Here is an 18,727-nt window from a genome sequence, read left to right as displayed (position 1 = left end):
ATTTAATAAGTTAAAATAAACAAATGAAATTAATTTTAATGGTATATTTTCTCAAATATAATGAATCGAAAATATCACCTCAACATATTATTAACATTAAAATTTGTCAGATGTTTTACTCTTGTCTTTTAAAATTCTTTATGGGAGTTGCACATTTGGCACCTGTGAATTTAGCCTAGGCCCATTTCAAGCATTCAAGAGCCACCACCATCTGAGGGTTACTTACTCTGTGACAAATATCCAGAGAGAAAGATTCCTGGAAGAATTGCTGCCCAAACCCTGGGGTAACTTTAAAGCCGTGCATGCTTTCTTACACATGTTCTTCTCACTGTTGCTTTTATGACTTGAATTATCATATAGAAGTAAAGACGGATCAAACTACACGCACTTTGAAAGGACAAAGAGAAAGGATGCCCTGTGAGGCTTCATGAATGCATCCTGCTCACTCATTGAAAATGATGGATTGTGGGGATTTCAGAGAATGGGTTGCTGCCACGGATTCCTTTGTCTGATGGCAAGGTCAAGGCCATTCTTGCCAAGTGGGTCCAGAAAGCCAATCTCCTACTACCTCAAAACACATCCTAGTAGTGACAAAGAGCCTTTCTTCTGCCTTCCTGGGCAGGCAGGGCTTTTGTGCACACTCACACATGAATACCCACATTTGCACAGACTGAATATCTGATGAGAACATTTCTACCCGTTACTCTAAGGGCACAAGTTTATTGCCTGATTTTTGTTTCATTCATTCACTCACTCATTCATTCATTCACTAGAGAGAGTTCCTGGCCTAAACCTCCTAATCCTCCTGCTTTAACCTTCTTAGAAGTGGAATTATTGTTCTGGACACAATGCCCAGCCCACGTACGCTTTAAATGTGGTCTGTATGCACCAGCTCCTTAGTAAGCTTGTAGCCAGTGACTCTCAGTTCCAGAAAGCCTTTTTGCAAACAAAAGTTCAGAATTTAGAGATCTTGCAAGCTCAGCAATTTCTGTCTGAATTCAGGAGTTCCAGGGCGCCAGTGCTAAGGTCCTGCATGGTCTTCATCCTCGGAATAAGACTGTAATGTCCCTAACATCTGACTCAAGTTTATAAAGACAGGGCAGCTGGGTCCTTCAGAGTGGCCCCATACCATCCTCCTTGAAGGAAGCTGAGGGCAGGAGAAGTAAGATGATCTCAAGTTTTAGTATCAGGCTTTGGAAATCAGATTCCACTTCTACACAAGATCTTAACTTAGGGCAGGGAACAAAAGGTCTGGATGCGTTTCCTCTCTGTTTCTAGCAGTCTTTCTCTAATACACTATGGCATGTAAAAAACAAATCAGCATCTTGAAACTATATTTAAGGATAAAAGTGATTAGCCTCCTCAATAACTTACCTAGGAGCCAGCATTTACCAGGTCCTCACTGGAAATGGAAGGATACCCTAAAAACTTGGCATTTAGGAAATCCAGCGCCTCTCCCAACTCTCCATAAAGGAAGAACCAGTTTTGACACAACTGTTTTAACAGAACAAAAAACCATTTTAACTCAGAAGGCCACAAAGCTAAAGAGTAGGGCTGAATCCCCAAGCCAAGATTCTGAACCCCAAACTCTTAAGCAACAACACAAGACTCATTGTAGAACTTTACAGTGTCCCCATAAAGAGGGTCACTCAACTCACAGCAGGGAAACTGGCGACCAGATGTGCTACCTGGCCACCATACCTAAGAACTGGCCTCTACAGGCTTAGTTCACAAGCCTGCCAAGACTTACAGACTGAACAGAACCAGCTCCACGGCCCCCATGCTGGCACCTAAAAACCTTTAAATTTCCATTAAAAACCAGCCCTGTTCTGAAGCACCTGTGAAGGAAGGAGCCAGAGAGGTTCACAGGCAGAAACAGGACTTTCAAGTGCATTTCTGGGAATGGAGAAATAGAGGGAGAAAATTGAGTGTGATCCTGACCACTGGGCCTGTGACCCTAAGACAGAGTGTGATCCTGGCCACTGGGCCTGTGACCCTAAGACAGAGTGTGATCCTGGCCATTGGGCCTGTGACCCTAAGACAGAGTTTGACCCTGGCCACTGGGCCTATGACCCTAAGACAGAGTGTGACCCTGGCCACTGGGCCTGTGACCCTAACCCTGGATCCTAGCTTTGGCCTTTCCTCCAACAGTGTTCAGCTTATGGAAAGTCAGAGCAGGCCTGAGAAAAGAAGTGTACTTAGCTATTGCATTTTCCTTCCTCTGTAATCTGCCATCCAGGTCTGGATTAGAGGCAGCTGATTGAATCTGCACTTTCAATACAACTGACACCAGAGATGGCGCAGAACTCCCTATGCATCTCTACAGCTCAACCTTGAATGGTACCCCACCTAATGCTGGGAATGAAGATGCTCCCTGAAGCACCCAGGTCTGTCCCCAGGGTGTGATGGCTTTAGTGTACCTGGCCAGCTTCATTCGGGCCTTTGGGGCCCGAGAGCAGAAGAAAGGTCGCTATGTGGGGAAAGGACTGAAGGAGAAACTTACAGAGAGTCTCCACTACAGAACCCAGGGCAAAGGGAAGTAGCCATCAGTGGGTAATAAAGATGCTAGGGGAGGGGTCTGGAGGAACAGCACCTTAACATCCCCTGCTGGAGATAAGCCAAAGAGGGCAGAATTAGTGATGGCTTGCTATCTTGTAGCTAGAATCTTTCTGGAGACTGCTCAGCTTGTCCTCTACAAAACAATGAGGCTCATGCGCCCACCCATTCTCCCAAGAGCCGTGATTTGTTTAATTAATAACACTTATTAATTTATCTTCTTGGTTCACTGACATATTGCTGGCATTTAAAGTGCAATACAGAACAAGCAGATACTCAAAGAGGATTTGGTAAACAAAAGAAGGAATTTAACGTTTAAGGCCCTGTATAAATCCTGAGATAGAGACACTGAAGTAGTAACCACCCACCCACTGTGATGTCCCTTCCTTCTTCCAGCACCCTGGCTCCCTCTTCCTGTCCACCCTCTCCAACCCTGGCTGTCCCGAACACCATGGACAAATCAGAAAACACAAACAGCCTAAAGAAACAAACCAAACTTCTGGACTTCATGTCAATGTTGACCTCCAACAAGTAAAGGACGACAACAGCAAAAACAACAACAATAACTAATACATCATTTCACATCTTAAATCACACACATACACACACACACCATGCTGACCCATCACTGGCAAAGTTGCAGGGAAATAAACATTTGAACCAGTACTGATAGCAAGTGCAAACTGGTATGTTATGAGAGGCATGATGGTGGGATGAGAGGAGAGATCAGAAATTCCATAACTTCTCTTGGAGTGATCCCCATGCCAAAGAAAAGAACATGAGAAGCAGATATACTTAATGGATCTATGTGACATATAGCACAAAACCTAGACACAGCCTCAAGACTCCAATGAGGAGTGACATGTTAATCAACCCATAAGGGTGGCATGGTATGAAGCAAGCCAAAGGCTGTACGGAATACTCTGGGATGGAGATGCAGCTCAGAGGCAAAGCTCTTGTCTAGCATGTGAGTCCCTCAGTTGGATCCCTAGGCCACCAAATAAAAGCACAAACAAAAAGTCACCAGATTCTATGATAAAGGGAAGTGTTACCTACATTATAACACATTTTAAATGCATATAAATTCTATATGCTGTACTTTTGTTAAATACATATGTATTCAGTGTCACCGTAGAAGGAAATGTCTGTCTCTCTGCGTGCACTCTGTGTGTGTCACGCTCAATGCCAGGATTTTAGATTAGTTGTACTTTATATTTGGTCTGTTTTCCTACCATTTAAAATTCCTACCATGGAGGCTCAACCGTTAAGAATTACTTGCTGCTCTTGTTGGAGGCTAGATCTTGGTTCCCTGAACTCACACTGAAGAATTCACAACTTTCTGTAACTCCAGCTCCAGAAGATCTCTGGGGGTACCCGTACACACACATGCACACACACACATACACACACACATGCACACATGCACGCACGCACACACACGCACACACACCAAAATAGTTAAAAAATATTCTTAGAGCTGGTGAGATGGCCCAGCCATTAAAACTGACTTCCTCACACAGACATACATGCAGGCTAAACACCAATGCAGATAAGATAAAAATAAATTATTAAAAAACAAAAAGACTGACTTCTGCTTTTCCAGAAGACCTTTTTTGATATAAACATTTCTAGCTCCTTTTGCATATTAATGTTTTTTGAAAATGCTTATAAATTCCATTGACATACTTGGAAGAAAAAAAAAAGAACATTGGGAATTGATTCAAAAAGGGGATATAGCCACTTAGAAAAGATGCTTAGGTTTCCAGTTCATTATCTGATAGTCAAAAACCTTACTATTTCCACTTATTTTGCATCCTAGCACGATAGGAAAAGGTGGACTCAGAAAGCACCCCCAGCAGTATGGCTACCAGTACAAACCCTGGGTGTGTGGTTTCCTTTCCATCATCCCTCTGTCATCACCCAGACTGGGAACCTGCAATATTCCTTGGTCCTCTCTGAGTCTAGGGGGCCCACAACACCTCACTCAAGGTCCACCTGAAGGGGTGACAGATGGGACCGGCACGGAGGAAGAGAAGTTTTCCTCTAGAATGTGGCTTAGCTTCAACTACAGTAAGCCTAATTCACTAATGACTGTGCCTCCAAGGAGCAGCAAGCAAGAAAACCTTGATGTCTGTGTTCTGGGAGCTGACAGGACTCTTGAATCTTCCAGAGTAGCCTCCATGAAACTCAACCATGGGGAGGGACCCCTGAAGGTGTAGCCTGAAACAAATTAAATGAATGACTTTCTGGGGCATTGAAAGTGGGGTGGAGTGAGGGGGTGACTTCCATTTAGGATCCTAAGGGAGGGTGAATGGCTGGTCCATGAAAGGAGCCACAGTCCCCACTCTGTTTGCTGAAATCAGGTCTGAAGGGTGACTTCAGACAAGAGAAGAAATATGCCTCACAACTTCATGTTTAGAAACTTCATGCCCCAAATTCACGCCAACTACACTATATGCAAAGGACATGCTCTCAGTTCCATGGAATGGAGTGATGTGCATCAAATTAATAAATTCTTTGAGGAGAAACTAATGGCAAATGGAAGCTTTCAACAACATTTTGTTCTTCTTTTTACATTAATTTCCTTAGAGACAGAGAGAGTGCATGCTGCAGCCTGAGTGCACAGGTCTGACCACATTGTACTGGAGTCAGGGCTCTCCTCCCACCATGTACTTGGAAACTAAACTCGGGTTCTCAAGTTTGGCAGCAAGCATCATTAATTACTAAGACACCTCCATGAGCATTTGCAACCTTTTAAAACTAATTATATTCTCGTGCTGGAGATATGGCTCAGTGGTTAAGAGCACCAGCTACTCTTCCAGAGGACCAAGGTTCAATTCTCAGCACCCACATGGCAGCTCATAACTGTCTATAACTCCAGTTCCAGGGGATCTGAAGCCCTCATACATGCATACATATAGACAGACAGACAAAACGCAAATGCATATGAAATAAAAATTGCAACAAAACTTTAAAAAAACTTTAAAAAAACACAAATTATATTCTCTTACAATAGCCCACATAGAGACGCCAGCATTCACAATGAACTGAAAGGGATGTAACGAAAAGCCCATGGTAGCAGGAGGAAAGGACTTAGCAACAAGTGACACTCACCATGACAACCTTAAAGCTCGGGTATAGATATGGGGACTGGAAAACAGAGTACAGAGCACAAATGTACAGGGACCGATCACCATATCAAAACCAATGGTGAGGCACAGAGTAGTGACAAACTGTTTGGCAATGTTGCCAGGGGTATTTTTCATCCCTTATTTTTTGTGTTTATAGTTCTCTTATAATGTTATAATATAATGGAAAAATAACCATTTTATTCAAAATCACCCACAGAGATGGACTGTTCCTCCTTCTCCAGTAGTGCTTTACCGGCACTTAGTCCTCCAGTTCATCTACGCACTTCGCTTTTCCTCTTTGCTACCCATTCCCTGTGTGCTTGTGGATGAGAGGCTGGCTCAGGAACTGGGAACATGATCAACTGCGTTTCATGATTTTTGAGTAAAAGAGATCTTTGATGTGCACAGTTAACTTGAAAGACAGATGCACCCATCAAAGACTACCCATATTAGTAGAAGGTAAGGGTGACAGACTGACTTGTGGCTCAGGTTCAAACTAGTTCCTTACTAATCTAGAGAGTATGTTAACCACACCAAGCTGCAGCTCAGTTTAGAATAGTAAAACAGTACACTCTATACAGAGACCAAGTGCATCCCTGATTTCTATGCCACTGAGTTAAAGGGTGTTTGGAAAGGGGGGAAAAAGTAAGATTGTGCTTTTCCTTCATCACTGGTTGAACTATGACACAGGCATCACATAAGCGAGGCTGCAAAGATTGGGGATAAATGTGTGATCCTAACAAAGAGAGGAGTAGAAAGGTATTAATGGGGGAACCCCCCCAAAAAAAAACAAAAACAAAAAAACAGCTGAGTTAGCTTTTTCTTGCTGTGACAAAATGCCTGAGCAAAAGAACTGAAAGGAAGGAAAGGTATCTTGGCCCACCGTCTCAGAGGGCTCAGCCCGTGGCCCACTGGTTATGTTTCCGGCCTCATACAAAGCAGAATAATGTAGTGGCAGAAGCATTTAGCTGAGAAGTTCTTTACATTATGGTGAGCAGGAAGCCAAGAGTAAGAGAGACTAGAAGCGTAACCCAGTTGTCGTCCTCCATCCAGATCCCACCTCAAAAGTGACCAGTTAGGATCAATCTTTTCTCAACAGAAACAGCTGAGAATCAAAACACTTAGCACACAAGCGCTTGGGGACATTTTATACCTAAACCACATGATCATCTAACAAGTCATTAGGTAAAATCAGAACAAATTACCAAATTAAAACTCAAAATACATTTTACTCTCTTTGAGATCATAACTAACTTCATATAGATACACATAATGGCCAGGTCTCTGCTACCATCTCTTTGACCTCTTAACACTGCCTTCAAAACACCCCAATGATTTTCTCATTCACCACAGTCTCAACATTTCTCCTGTGTGTATGTGTACACGTATTCATGTGTGCAAATCTGTATGTGTGCATGTGTGTGGAAACCAGAGGACAACCTCAGCTGTTGGTGCCTAGGGCGCTGCCCACTTTGTTTTCTAAGACAGAGTCTGTTTCTGGCTTGGAACTTGTTGGATGGGCTCAGAAGACTGCCTAGCAAGCCCCAGGAATCTATGTCTACGTCCTCCTTCCCAGTACTGAAATTACAATACACCTCACTATGCTTGACTTTCTACATGGATCTGAGCATAAGCCTCAGATGCACACACTGTGACAAGAACTTCATCGGGTGAGCTGTTATCCTAGCCCTTCCTCCCATGTTTGACCCTAATTCCTCAATGTCCTTGATAAACTTTCTAACACAGCCTCTGGGCCTTTCTAATTTGTGTCCAAGCAGCACTACCTTGGTGCGCGCATGAAGTCTTGTGTCTGATATATCTCTTATATACCTGTAAATCCTACGCTGATAGCCCCTAGCTAGAATATTTTTGGAACTACATATCCAAAGGCTCATGGGGAATCTCATCTGAGTGACAATGCACAGCTGCAAACCCCAAATGTTCACCACTGCCCTCTCAGGCCCCCTCCCTTCACCGCCTACACTGGGCCAGCTCACTGGTGTCCCTCCTCCAGCCAATGACAATTCCACTCAATTAGAAACAGCTCGGAGTAAAACTTCCAGCCTTCCACCTGACTCCTTTCTCTGTGAATTCTCTTAGTAATACCCTACCACGCAGGAAGAAAGTCTTTGAGTCCCTTTTGACAAAATACCATCTCTCTACCAGAAAAGTCTCCAGCTTACCTTAAATAAACTCCAATGGCAACGGGGTCTCACCAGGCACTGTGACCACCGTCAGTCTAAATCACCTAGTCTTCATTCTATCACCCGGGGCTTCACAGGTACCCTCCTTAAATGGCCTCCCTCCTATGGCCTCCGTCACCCACAAGCCATTTTCAAGTCAGGGTTTTTGAGTGAAATACTTAAAGCATGCATTTTTTGCTGCCCTTCCAAGGATCTCATTTTTATAAGGATACAGAAAGTCATGTTTCTTCTTGATCTTATGCCCCATCACCCTCTTGTTTGCTGCTACCAGCAAGACACCTCTCTGAGAGCATGCTCAAATGTGTCCACTCCACAGTGAGACTTCCAAGGACCACCTATCTGGAGTTGTAGCCTTCCCCTCTGGTACCTGACCTCTCTCACCAGGTTCTGCTATCATCAGCACACTCTCATGATGTCTGCTTGCTTAGACACACTCCCCAGAGCAATGGGCAGGGGACTTGGTCACTGCCGTTCACTTCTGTGTCCCCACTAACACCACCACCGCCACCCAATGGGAACAGCGGGCATGCCACATAAGTCGGTGGAACTAATAGTACTGACTCACTGTAAGTAAAAGCCCAGCTGAAACAAAATTTAGTCCTCTCACTGAGGCCAATGGATCCAAACTGGCTATTTTAATATGCCATCAATAATGAAAAGCGTGAACAGTTTTCATACTCTTTCAATATGAAAGCCTTGATATATTTTATGGAGTGATACCCATACCACATGGAAGTTCTTGTTAACCATAAGACAAGTGTTCAACAACCACCAGTAGAGAGTGGCTTTCACACTAGACTGGGGAGGCCTAGCACAATGCCTGGCGCAGAGAAGACATTTAATAAAGATGTGGTGAACAGATGAGCAAATGAATCAATGGAACTTGCAGACTGGATTAATCTCCATTACAGAAGCTAAGTTTAGCAAGCCTCATAGTATGCATTTCTAATGCGAGTCACACGTCAGAAAATGATGCTACTGCATGCACTTCACTTAAAGACAGCCTTGGGGGCTGGAGAGGGGCTCACAGGAAAGTGAGGAACCAAGTTCAGATCTCTAGAACACATGTAAAGTCAGATGTACACATCTGCAATCCTAGCACTCATGGCCAGATGCGAGGCAGACAAGAGAACACCTGGAAGCTTGTCTAAAACAAGGAGCTAGGCAAAGGCCAGGACCTGAACTACACACACACACAAACACACACACACACACACACACAAACACACACACACCACCCCACCCAAGCCTTGACTATAATCCACTAAAATGATTGCCTAATTCACAAATTGGTCCCAACTCCTACTCTGAAAAGCAATGTTCTAAACTTCCGAGTTGCGCAACCTGTAATGAATGGCTCTCAGGACACTTCCTCTGACCTCCAGCAACTGCCTGGCAAACTCAGCCAACAGGCGGCTGACAGGCAAGGAGGGCTAGTCCAAGTACTGCATGAACCAGTAGACGGAAATAATCCGTCCACCCGGTGATGCCGGTTTGCTTTTTTAATTAAGAGTCATTTTATGTAACTTATCACACTGTCAAGTAATTAACAAAACATGTAATTACCTTTAATTATATGCTACCTATGGACTAATACACAAAATTCAAGGGGGAAGTTGCAGGATTTTCTCACTTCAAAAAGACTGGGTTTAAACAGAGTAGAAAAATGGAGAAGATTTTTCATCCCCTCCCCCCTGATTCATTACCCTTTATCCAAAGGCCACGGAAGTGTAATAGTTCATATCAGGGGCAGAGAACAGGCAAATGATTAAGCTTCATTTCATTTTTACAAAGTCTCAATCATGAGGCGTCCTTTAGAAAGATACCACAAACATCAGCTCCAAAGCAGGAATCATCAGGACAAGTAAAAACCTGTGAAGGAAGGTTCTAGCAACTGCCATCATGGCTCCCCTGAGAACCGAGGGAGAGTACGAACAAGGTTCCCATGCATGTACTATGCCTTTTTTGATGTTTTTGAGTACACATGTGTGTTTGGGTGTGTGTTCCTGTCTGGGTGCACATGTCGTTCCTCTTAAGATGGTGGCTCTCATTGGCTTGCTAAATAAGATGGGTCAGCTGGCCAGTGCTCGGAGAATCAGGGTCTATTCCTTGGCTCTTGATTCCACGTCTGTGCCACCATTCCCATGGTATATCTTTGTTCAATCTTTCGTGTGGTTTCTGGGGATCCAACTCAGGTCCCCGCACACATGCCGAATCTAACTAGCTCCTCCCCCGCTGCATTTCTACATAATTACTGGTTGTAGTTCTTCCTGAAGGTTCCACATCATGCAAGAAAAGTGAGATTTACTACATTGCCATTAAGTTGACCAGCTACCACCTCACATGAGGGCTTCTAGAATGTTTGAGGTGAGCTGTTAAAAAATGTGGGCCTTCGGCAGATGGGACACCATTTAAAGGTTTATCTGGGGTTGTGGAAATAGTTCAGAATGAAAATTCTTGCCTAACATGCGTGAGGCTCTGGGTTTAATCTCCAGTAAAGGGTGTGTGTGGGGGGGTATGTATATATTCCTTTCCTGATTCTTTTTTTATGTGTATGGCTGTTTTGGCTGCATGTATGTTTTAGAACCATATGCCAAATGAGGCCAGAAGAGAGTGTTGGGTTCACTGGAACTGGAGTTGCAGATGGTTGCAAGCTGCCAGGTGGGTGCTGCGAATGGAACCTTGGTCCTCTAGAAGCATAGCAAGTGCGCTTAACCTCTGAGCCATCCCTCCAGCCATGCCCTCCTTCTACTTTTTATTCACTGTGTAAAATATAGCCACTTGCACACTGCAACAAATACTATCTTCACTATGAAATATGTTCTTATGTACATTTGAACAAATGATCGCTTCAGAAAACCAATTCCACCAAGCATGTTTCCCAGAAAAATCAATATGTTTAACCATGTTTTCTTAGCAGGAAGTTAGTTTAGGATCATGGCAACAGTGCTGAAGAACGGCCAAGCCAGTTGTGGGGGCCCCCACTGACAGCAGGATTTGTCGAAGGAGGCAGAGGCAGGAAGCTCATAAGTTAGACGTCAGCCTGTGCCACACAGTGAGTTCCAGGACAGCCTGAACTACAAAGTGAGACCCTAACTCAAAAAACAAGCAAACAAACAAAAGCAGCTGAGTTTGAAAACCAAGAATAAAATTTAGAAGTTTAACTACTGAGAGTTTTGGAGCCTGTCCTGGAACTCACTCTGTCGACCAGGTTGGCCTCAAATGTACAGAGGTCCACCTGCCTCTGCCACCCGAGTGCTGGGATTAAAGGCGTGCGCCACCACTGCCTGGCACCCTGGACAATCTTTAACATGACAGTACTCCAGGGAAGATGTCAGTCTCCAAGCAGCATAGACTACATGACTCCATTCACACCTAAAGCAAGCAAAGCCAACAGGACAGAAGGAAGAGTAATGGCTGTCAATAGGTTAAACAGAGGGAAAATAGAGAATGGCTGCTAGCTGGTGCAAAGATTTCCTTCCTGGTTGACGAAATGACACACGGTGTAAGATGGCAGACACAAAACAGTCTGAAGACCCAAAGCACTCGTACAGCAAACATTCTTTAAATGAGCGAATAAAAGCATGTGTTGATTATAAATTCAAGAACTCTGAATATGAAACACTAAGCTGCCTAACAACTCACAACAGCATTGTTGTGAAGAGTACAAGAAAGTCAACCTCACACTTCTGCACTGGGCTGAAACATCACTGGGCAACTTCTGGTCCTTGCTCTGGGTCACTTTCAAACAGCAATCATAGCCTTTCTACAGTCATTATTTGCAGTTGAGTCTGTCTTCTCTCTATAACATAAACTCTGAGAGGACAGAGACTACATCCTTCTCAGGTGGAGCTACACTCTGAGGGTACAGCGAAGAATTATTAATAGAGATCTGTGCTAACAATTAAGGTGTGTGTACAAGTACACATACATGCATAAATGAATGTGAGTTAGCAAGGGAGGGAGAAAGGGAGGAAGGGAGAAGGGAAGGGGGCAGGGAGGAACGGAGCAAGGGATGGAGGGAGTTAGCAAGGGATGGAGAAAGGGAGGGTCAGATTGGAGTAATTCACTCCATAAAGAAGTTATGGATGCTCTAACCTCTTATATTTGCTCCTCAGTCACTTCCAGTCTCTCTTCACTCAAAACATTTCCCAGCAGCCCTTGAAACTCCGTGGCACCCTTCCCTATTCTCACCAATTACAGGTCAAGAGGTGTCATGTGAGCAATCTTTAACTTTGGCTTCAAAGAAAATGGAGTAGTTTGGACTTCCCATGTTGTGGCACACAGGGACACAGCTTAACTTCAGGTACACAGATAAGGAGAGAGTCCCCGGAGCAGAGAGAGAGGATACAAAAGCCTCCCTGGGCAAAGAGACTAGCTGGATGCTACATGACCCAAGTCAACGACGTTCGATTTCAAACACTAACTGCAACAGCAGAGATTGCAGCCTGATCGTTACAACCAGACCCAGGTGTGTGGTGTATCTAGACAAAGAGGAGTCCAATGGCTAGCTCATGGGGGGGGGGGGGGGGGGCTAGTCGATCATATTTGGGCCAATAGAGCCATCCAGCAATGCAGGAAAGACTTTGCAGCACAGAGTCCACAGTAGGTTCGTAAGTTCATAGGCACAATTTAATTTAAATGCTGAATGTTTCCTTCTACTTTTTCATATATATATATATGTTAAATCAAGGTCTCATGTAGCCCAGGCTGGTCTCAGACTTTTGTTATGCAGGCAAAGTTGGCCCTGTAGCTGCTGCTGATCTTCTTGTCTTTACTCCCCTAGAACTGGCATGATAGGCCTCCACCGTCACACCTGGTTATCCACTGCTGCCCACTCAGACATGTCTGCTCCTTCGTGGGCTATTGGAGTTGTTTGATATTTGTAAAAGTAATTTATAGCAACCTGTTGCCCAACTAAAATTACCAAGTTGCCGTTTGCATTTGTGATGAATTATGCCATCTTGCAATGAAGTGACAATGGAAACAAAAATACCCCCAAAGGTCATTTGAGTGGAGCACCTTAGACGGTGCTGCTGCTAAGGAAACGCTCGAGTCACACAAATACGCACTTCTAAAAGAACGAGGGACCAACATATTTCAATTAGCTGAAAAGCATTTTAAACCTCTAAGAAATCATCCATACTATGCAAGGCACAATGAATGCAAACTGTGAACATGTACCGTAGCACCTTCATTTAACATTAAAAAAAAAAAATCTCAAAATGGGAAGGCAAAAAATTACTATAATTATACTTTACTTGAAGTTGTTGTTTTTTTTTTAACTTTCTCACAAATAAGCTGATCATTTAAAAAGAATCAGAAGCCCCACATAAACCAGGAAGCATAGGGATGTCTTACATTTGAAGGCAATTATCTGGGCCGAGTGGTATAAGGCTCTAACCCCAGCACATTGGGGGCACCCAGAGGAGGAGCCCTGAGGCTCAGAGCCTAGACAGTCCAGTCCAATTGGTGCTTCAGGTTCAGTGAGAGATGCTGTCTCAGGGGAGAGTGACTGACAAAATTATCCCATGTTGACACCTAGACTCCAAAGAAACTCTCAGAAGTATATACACATACAAGCGTACATCAAATATATATATATATATATATATATATATATATATATTTATACATCTGTGTACATACAGTACGGGTGTGTGTGCATGTGCATGCACATGCATTCTTCAACTCAAGTTCATCCAGAATTAAATAACAGAATGATAAAATTTTAGAAATCAGGTTGACACACAAAATGCTTCTTTCTCTTGCTGTACAAGCGATACATACACAAACATATATATACACACATACATGTGTGAATTTGTCTTGAAAGATATTTGACCCTGTCTAAAAATAAATTTGGGTGGCAAAAGAGAGATTGAGTGGATAGTGTAGGACCAAAAGAATGTCAAATAACAAAATGTTTATTGAGAATAAAAATGAAGGTTCCATGTAAGGAACAAAAACCAAGCTCACAAAGGCAGAAATGAAAGAAAAAAAAAAGAAACAGATTAAGCAAAATTTTCTTTTCTTTTCTTTTATGTGAATTGGTGCTTTGTTTGCAAGTATGCCTGTATGAAGGTGTCAGATCCACTGGAACTTGAGTTACAGACAATTGTGAGCTGCCCTGTGGGTGCCGGGAATTGAACTTGGGTCCTCTGGAAGAACAGCCAGTGATTCTAACCTCTGAGTTATCTCCCTAGCCCCCAAGCAAAAATTCTTATACTGAGTACCAAGAAATCTAGTCAATGAAAAATTATATCAGAGCAAGCCTGGCATTAGAGGCATGCGCCACCATGCCCCACCAAGTTTTCTTCTGAGCTCCCTGTTAGCTTTGATGAATCTCAATTTTCAGCTTTTCCTGTGTTTCTAACAGCACGAGAGGAATTAAAGCCGGAGGAGCATCCCGGATTAGGATGTCTTCTGGAGGTGACAACATTAAGAGTAAGAGGAGTGGCTGAGACAGAGGTCTGAGTGACCCCAAAACAGGAAACATTTACTAGATAGTACTTGGCAAGAAGCCCCAAACTGAGCCTCAGGCCAGGGAAGCCTTCCCTTAGCCCATCCCACTGTGGCCAGGGAAGCCTTCCCTTAGCCCATCCCACAGTGGCCAGGGAAGCCTTCCCTTAGCCCATCCCACAGTGGCCAGGGAAGCCTTCCCTTAGCCCATCCCACTGTGGCCAGGGAAGCCTTCCCTTAGCCCATCCCACAGTGGCCAACAAAAGGCCACATGCTCATCAGCATCATCCCCTTCCAGGCTGGAGTATCTGAGCAGACATGAAATACCTCTGGACATGAATCTGGTGTTTCCCCAAAGAGCATAGATAATGAAACGAGGCAAATCTGAAATGCAGGGCCCAAAAGCAAATACACCAGAAAGAACTTGAAAACAAACCTACTCTCTCCATGATGCACTCTAGAACCAAAGACCCCATGTGAGACTGAAGATAAAACTGATGCAATAATCTTCATGCTATCAAGGTTCTAAAATGTCTCTATCTTACAAACACACCGAACAAGATAGCAAAGCTAAGCAAAGACAGGATTCAGTAAGGCCACAGAGCAACTTACTATTAAATGGACACAAACCTACTACATCAAATGGAACTACTACAGGCCAAAATTAAAACGTGAGATGGAGAGACTACTAGTTCAACTCAAGAAAAAGGGGTACGGGGAGGTCTTCACTAAAAATACAAATACACTTGTATTAAAACTTAAAAAATAAATAAATAAATGGACACCATAAAAATAAATTTAAATTCCATACACTGAAAGAACCTGAAATTTATTTTTTTAGAATGTCAAGGGCTTAACTCTGAGATGCTCCCAAATGCAAACACCCGGCATATATAGCCACTTAGTGGGAGTATTTCATCTGCTCCCTCAAAAACATGAATTTCAGGAAATGAAATTTGGCCTTCATTCATCGAACCACATTAGGCTCTCTGAAAACTTTGAATTTTAACACCAAGTACTCGTTTGATTTCCAAGCGAGGTCAAGAAAATAAGACAGCACAGCGCTGACATTCAGGGCTGTGCCCTCCACACTGCTAAGCAGTGACACCAGAGTGGCCTGTTGCTATGGCCCCTGACTATTAATTCCTGAAAGAAGGTGATTAGACAGGCGGCAGATGAGCATCCATAGGACGCCATCACTACGGCACAGAGCACAGACACACGCTCCTCATGTCTGAGGCAGGTTACTTTTATGAACCACCACTGTGATGTGAGCAGCCCTTTCTCACTGTAAGCCCGCAAAACATACAGGCAAAAATTAATTAAAGTTCAAATTCCACAAACTGGGGAATAAAGTATGATATTATCTGGGGGAACAAAGAACATGGATAGGCTATTCCTTTAAGGGAATCTTTAATCTTTTAAAGGTTTCTGCCCACATGCAACACATGTACATCGACACACATGTTTATATGCATGTTGATGTCAACAGAAGAGGAAGTGACCAAATTCCAGGTCCCAAAGGCTGAAACAGTTTTAGCTACAAGTCCAACAATTACATATGATTTTTACCTTATTTTTTCTTTTTTGCTTCTGTAATTCAATCTTCAGTTATAATCACCTCAAAAGGTCACTTCTCACCCTGAAAACAAAACAGAAACAACACATCACTATCCCAGTGACAAGTAGAATCTCACAATGTCCAGCATCCACACAAGCCAGAGGACCAGGAGTTTAACTGTACATCCAGGAGATTTCTCAGTTCACAGAAACAAGGCTGGGATCTTCACTCTAAGACCGTAAACCCAACAGGGACAGGGAAAGTGAAGACGAAACACTTCCGCCTTTTCCTAAGAACTCTTTCTTGCTTCGCCATCTAATAATTCATTTTCGAGTGGAAGAATACATGACTCACGGGCCTCTGTTTTTGGAAACCCGACTGGTACTTGAATGTGTGTGTTTGGTTCATGCCCACAACATTTCTAATTTCATTAAAGCATCGGGCTTATTTTTCTCCTCTTCGAAAGTGAGCTTGCACTTGCAGACATGATGCTTTCTGTCACTCTGAACGTTTCAAAATAATTTTCTTTTTTTAAAGGCACCATTTTCTACTTGGGGAGGGGCAAGGGGTTAATTGCTGTTGAAAGCCGCTCACAGAATATTTAGCACTTAGCATCTATCTCTACCAGATCCACTACATTAGATAAAAATGGTTCATGTCACATGAAATAAACAAATGAAACCAAGCTTCCCAAAACACAAAGGAAGCGAGGAACACATTTCAACCCACATCTCCTCCGCATCTCCACCGCCCCTCAGCAAAACTCCTCTCTGCCTTGTAAGAAGCTGCCTCTTCCTGTTCAAGTAACTGGAATCAGCACATGGCCCAAGTGAAAAAGACAAAGATTAGCTTGTTAATTTAGGCCATGGTAGCGAAGGTGCAGGGTTCATCCCACCTCCTTGAAGAAATACTAGAATATGAGACAGTGAGATCCTATCATGTTACTAGCTGGCTAACAGCATTTTGCTACTGCCGGGTAGAGTATAGAAGGGAGCACATCCCCGCTCACCCTCTGCTGGCAGCCCTGAATGGGAAAGGCCAAGGCTTCTCCCTTCTCTAGGGTTGGGAAGTGACACTTTCATGCCAACCTCTGACATTTCCACAATCAAGGGGTATGCAGATTCTTGCCATGCTGACTGGAAAAAAAGATGCAGGCCGTGAGTGAAATCAGAATTCTCGTGTTTACTGTTAAGAGGAAATTGGAGGTTTTCACCATAAATCTTTACCTTTTAGGTGGGGGAAAACCCTAGCACAGGGGTTTAAAATGACAGCCCTGCAACTTGCACCCAAACCTTTTTTGTTTTTACACAAAACAATTCAAACTGAAAATGAAAACCCTGTGCCTTCCCGCTGATGCGTCCACTCAGGATCGCCTTCTTGTTTCGTAGCGAACAGCAACAAGAAAGCGCAGCGACCATCACGTGTTCAAGGCAGACCAGGAGCCTGGGAGGTACCCCCACTCCACTTGAGGCACACAGCATCTCCTACACAAGAAATGGCACCCTCCCAAAATCAAAACTTTTAAAACTATACTGTTATTTGCAGTTCTAGGGACAATACTCAAGGTCCCTCACATGCTAGGCAAGCACTTGACCACTTAGCTACATGACCAGAATTCATCAAATCTTAAATATAAAATAAGTGAACTTTGGCAGACCCTGCTCAATCCAAAGCAAGAAGGCCCCTTTCTCCCTCCCCTTTCCTGGAGACTTACTCCAATGCATGCGCTTTAAACTAATTTATATGTTTATCTATTGAGCTGGGTCTATTTTTGCATGTTTGGCAGAAGGGCCTATAGTATTAGACTTTGCAATGCAGATGAGATTTGCTATCATATAGGCAAGGCAAACAACTGGACCTCATTAAAATTTAATTTCCAAAGAAAACTGCTGAAAGGCCTACTTTGAATAAAGTTATCTATCTCTAGTGTTGCATCTGAACCGACAGAACAAATTCCAGGTAAGCGTGAGGTCTCTCTGTTCACACAGCTGCCTAAAAAGCATAGTTCATAAGTGAGTGGAGGCAAAACCAGACACTGGTTGATCCTCAATGTAATGTACGTGTCTTTTTTTCCACAGGGGAAATAAAAGCATGAAGAGTGAGAAACCGCACAATTAGACAACGGCCACGCTACCACACACAGACTCAGGCAGCGCAATGCTGGCTACGTTTGATTTCCACTTATGCGTCAAGTATCGTCAGCAAGATGTAAAACACATTCCATAAATTTTAATGCACACGCACATCTGACCACTCATTAATTTATTTCTGTTGATTTTACTTTTTAGAAAGAAGGCATCCATTAGCCTAGTCCATCTGAAATGGTATTTTCTGAGTTTTGCTGCAGCAAGATTAATAGTTCAACAGCTGTTTGCCATCACGTGGAATTAAATGAAATGTGTCAATACAGAAGACAAGAAAATAAGGGGTTAGAACTGAGGCCCTAGCCGGTATCAGTACGTGCCTGGGAGAATCAGAAATCACCCACCGTAGTGAAAAAGATGCAACTTGCTTTTTCCCCGAAGCATGCAACTTCGATTCCTAAAACTGTGTACTTTTACTGATCAAGTCAATCGACTATTTACTTGTTTGACTGTCAGCAGCACAAACGCAAAAGCTCAAATTAAACCACTATGTAAAGCTTTTAAGTTCACACACACACACGCACGCACACACAGGCACACACGCGCTCGCACGCGCACACACACAGTATAAAAGAACTGTCTTCCCTTCCAGGCCTCTTGTCTCCTGGTTTTAAAAGGCTGCCACCACACAGATGCCATGTTGTTTTTTCTTTTTAAGAACTTCCCTAG

At 43.4% G+C, this 18,727-nt stretch overlaps 1 protein-coding gene across 4 annotated transcripts in view; it reads right to left on the bottom strand.

Annotated features, from left to right (window-relative positions):
- Positions 1-18,727, bottom strand: part of Foxp1 (forkhead box P1) — a 611,987-nt gene that overhangs the window by 318,333 nt on the left and 274,927 nt on the right. For all 4 annotated transcript variants that reach the window (XM_057790924.1, XM_057790915.1, XM_057790906.1 and 1 more), the window contains exon 4: positions 15,926-15,995. The gene's annotated coding sequence lies outside the window, so the exon portion shown is untranslated. The remainder of the gene's footprint in view (positions 1-15,925; positions 15,996-18,727) is intronic.

This window comes from Chionomys nivalis, chromosome 1, assembly GCF_950005125.1.
Source record: "Chionomys nivalis chromosome 1, mChiNiv1.1, whole genome shotgun sequence".
In the NCBI taxonomy this organism is placed as follows: Eukaryota; Metazoa; Chordata; class Mammalia; order Rodentia; family Cricetidae; genus Chionomys; species Chionomys nivalis.
Note: the sequence above shows the minus strand (reverse complement) of the source record. Positions and strands in the feature narration are given on the sequence as shown.